We start from the raw sequence: 4,152 nt of genomic DNA on the forward strand, positions 1-4,152 counted from the left end.
ATAAACATACATCCAATGTAGTTCTTCAATGAACACTTCTAAATATTAAGAATCTTCTATTAATGATCTTTCAACGCATAAAGTAGCTAAAATGTGTGCTGTAAATCAGTCTACTGTTCTATTATTCTGTTTATTTCGGTAATCTAAAACGAGCGAAGTACTTTTCCTCTGCGTTATAAACATACATCCAATGTAGTTCTTCAATGAACACTTCTAAATATTTAGAATCTTCTATTAATGATCTTTCAACGCATAAAGTAGCTAAAATGTGTGCTGTAAATCAGTCTACTGTTCTACGATTGCGTACGAAAACTTGTAAAGACGTGTTAACGTTCATGACGTTAGTTATTTGCGAGTATTTCATTTTGAAAATGTTTTAAAATTCACGTTTCACACCAATTCGCTCAATTTTAGCGAAGGAGTAGAATCACGCGAGTGATACCTGTTTTTCCAACAAAGTGGATCGAGCAGAGTTTGATGGTCGTTAGCGTGAGTTATTCGCGAGTATCCCATTTCGAAAATGTTTAAAATTTCAAGTTTCACATTGATTCGCTCAACTGCAACGGATAAGGAGTAGAAATTCGTGAGTGATACCCGTTCTTCGAACGGAGTGGATCGAGGAGAGTTTTGATGGTCGCTGGCGTGAGGATGCCAATCAAGAGCAGTCATTCAACTTTAATTAACAAGCCGGGAACGTCGAGCCTACGATAAGGCCTCGGGCCACGGGTTTGTTCTGGTAATGACATTGGAGCGTAATTATCTGATCGGTTCATTCCGCGCCTCGTCTCTCCTAAGGATTTTCAATAAATACTGACCGGTCCATCCTGTTAGCGTTTGTCTATACGCCGGGGCATCCTGGCACGAACGTTCGCGTCAAATCGAATTTCCCGTAGCATTTCTCGGACACTATCGCATTAATTTACCGATAGTCGGCCATTGCAAACACGTTCGGGTAAGAGTTCGTTTACTCTGTCCCACGTCAGAGTTTTAGTGTTGCTCAACTACGATCAGAGGGCTGGGACACACTCGAAACGCCTACTAATAGGCGTCACGGGACTAGAGTTGCGCAAATTTCATTTCAAATAACGACTAAACAATTCTTGCATACTCCTCTCGAGAATCGAGCACGTTTATGTTCGTTAAATGAATTTTTTAAAAATATCAGGTTATAGGGGATAATGAGACGAAACTTTCTTTATATTAACAGTTTATTCATAGGGCGCTTAGTTTCGAAAATAACAATTGTAAAGCTTGAAGTTCGTTTGAAAAATTGAATTTCAAGAGAAGAGGTCTATTAAGTTTTCAATTTTTATCACTGAAACTAAACGTTATATGAATAAACTGTACATATAACAGAGTTCCGTCTTATCGTTCCGTGTAAACGGATATTTGTTTAAAATACACATCTCTACGCCGGTTAGAATTTCCAGCAAAAATAGTCCCGCAGTCAAAAGGTTAAAGGAGGAGGTCATTATACGGGACGTTTTCGAGACCAAGTTTCACACGTTTCACGCTCGCTAGTTGTCGTTATACACTTAAAACCGTAAATGCCAGCAATAAAAATGAATTCATAGAAATCGATATCGCTATCAAAAAGATTTTAAAGAATGGGAGAAAAATCTGAGTTTCGAGGCGAGAGTAAAGTGGTCGAAATAAAATTATGATCTAGCTTTATTGTTCGCTTGAAATACCCGGGGACAGATTTGAAGCTCGTTTATGAACGGAACCGGTGAAAAAAAAAAAAAAGGGAGAATTAAAGTTGGAACCGGGGAGGCGTCAAAGAGGGGAATAAAAAAGAGTGAAACGGTCGGAACTGCCATGCGCGAAAATCCGATGGAATTGATCTCCTTGAACGAGGTTCCAACTCAAACGCTCGCTCAATTTCGAGGTAAGATAAAGCTACACAAATCGCGACCATGACAAAACGTGACAGCAGATAACAGCCCGAACGCCAGTGAAAGGTAGATACGGCACGCGACATTTCCATTTTTTAAATTGTTCCACGAGCACGTGCAAGCTTCAAACGTCACCCCTTTCCAACTCCCTTGTCATCGTGATTGCGGAAGTACGATACACTGTAACTTCTGACAAATTATACATACCGATTTAATAAGACGAATAATTTATTAATAACGAATAAAAAGACCAATGAAACCTCGTTTTACCCGTTTGTCTTCATGTGTCAGATGATAATCCAATTCGATACGGGCAATACTCTTGTTTAGAGGAAAAATGTGTACGAGTTAATGGAAATTGAACGATAATACCTATATGAAAAATTCAAATACAAACAGAATGCAATAGATGCATAAATTCTTAAATTTGAATTCAAGAAGATTGCGCCAATATATTATTTGGATTTGCACGATTTTCTGTCGTATATAGTGATGTTTATAAGATCGTATAAAGACAACGTGGTGAATTATGATTTTTGCATTGGCACGAATGTTTTTCAAGTACTTGATTCGGTCTACTCAGAAATTCACATAATTCATGTAATTCATACGATTTGTACGATTCGTATGTCTCGTATGAACCGTATAAATTATATAATAAATTTAATTCACACAATTCATATCGTTCGTATATCTCTTGTAATTCATAGCGTTCAGACGGTTTGCATAAATAACGTAAATTACGTAATTAAAATAATTCGTAATCGAGAAAATGAATAATATAAAGGGATTAATTAATCTCTTTCTAATAATTAATTTCTTTCTTATTAGCTTCGAAGCGTACTGTTTTATTATACATTCTCGTTAACTTTGAAGAATACACCTTCGAATGCTGTGACCAATCGCAATATGATCAGTTGATATCAAGTAAGTGGAAAAACAGAGAAATAGGTGGACAGAACGTATCGCCCTGTGTTTGCGTTATACGAAAATTATAATCGAACACTGGAACCGTTCAACGTACAAATTTACGTTTCGTTTTCGAGTGTTCCGAAGCATTGGAAATGTTGACCAATTCACGGGGATTGATTTGAAACGAGCGCGCGAACGCATTTCTCGGATGGCTAGTGTCAATTAACGGTGGTTGCTCCATTCGAATAATTACGGAATCGATGTCGGTCATCCAAGAGGCGCGCTCGCTCTCTGACGTCAATTGGTGTTAGCTTCGTTGAATCGAATACATTTTTATATTTAGCTTCTGTGCATTTTATATTCTTGGATATGCCGTTTTTACGAAAGTGTCCTGTAATAAATTATCCGTCGAGTCCTGCATTATTTGATCAGAGAAACTAGCAGTTCGTAAATGAAACACGTGTATCAGTTATATTGCATTTTGTAAGTTTAGTTAATAGTAATAAAAATGCTCGATTGCTTGTAAACCTTAATAATAATAAAATGTTAGAAGTGAACCAATTGATTTTACAATCATGAAGGTTTAAACATATTATACGTTGCATTGTACCCACTAATGTAAAATCGAACAATATTGAATTCCACTTGCGTGTGCCACAATTTTCGTTAAATGTATATTAATAGCAAATACAATCAACGGTTTAATACAGTCGTGCAACGCGTATACGATATTCTCAATCGAATCATCCAGGCGACTCAATGATTTATACATTCATCCAAACTTTATATGACGATTCGTACGCAACGTAGCTTTAATTTCCACGTGTATCATTATCTTATTTACGTTACTAACGAATAACCTCGAATTTTCCATTTACCGTATAAAGAGTGATCCTATTGGGTTCATTAATAAATGACACTCAATATCGCGTAAACGCTTCTGACTTTACAAATTTATCAAATTTCAGACTTTCCTTCTAACGATTTATTCTAAAATAATAAATATTCGACAAAATCATATCCAAATTTTTGTATTCTTTTTTTGTACCTTAAAAATATAATTAAAAAAAAAAAAAAAATTTGACTTTTTAAAATCAAAAGTTACAGAGCCTTATGCAGCGTTATAATGTCATACAGAAAATTGAATGTACCTAAAGTATTGAGATTTTATACGCAGAATGACTTCAAAAATTGGATGGTTTTGTTAAAAATAAAAAAAAAAAAATAATAATAATACAACAAGTACAAATACACTTGCAACATTATAAATAATAACTAAATAATAACTTGCAACATAGTAAATGATAGTCCTATTGTGGGATTTAACTTTTTCCTATTTAACTTT

The 4,152-nt window shown here is 35.3% G+C and overlaps 1 protein-coding gene across 7 annotated transcripts in view; it reads right to left on the reverse strand.

Annotated features, from left to right (window-relative positions):
* The window catches only part of LOC128891134 (regulating synaptic membrane exocytosis protein 1), a 145,866-nt gene that overhangs the window by 53,845 nt on the left and 87,869 nt on the right, over positions 1–4,152 (reverse strand). The gene's annotated exons all lie outside the window — the stretch shown is intronic.

The sequence above is a fragment of the Hylaeus anthracinus genome, unplaced genomic scaffold (assembly GCF_026225885.1).
Source record: "Hylaeus anthracinus isolate JK02 unplaced genomic scaffold, UHH_iyHylAnth1.0_haploid 12001, whole genome shotgun sequence".
NCBI lineage: Eukaryota > Metazoa > Arthropoda > Insecta > Hymenoptera > Colletidae > Hylaeus > Hylaeus anthracinus.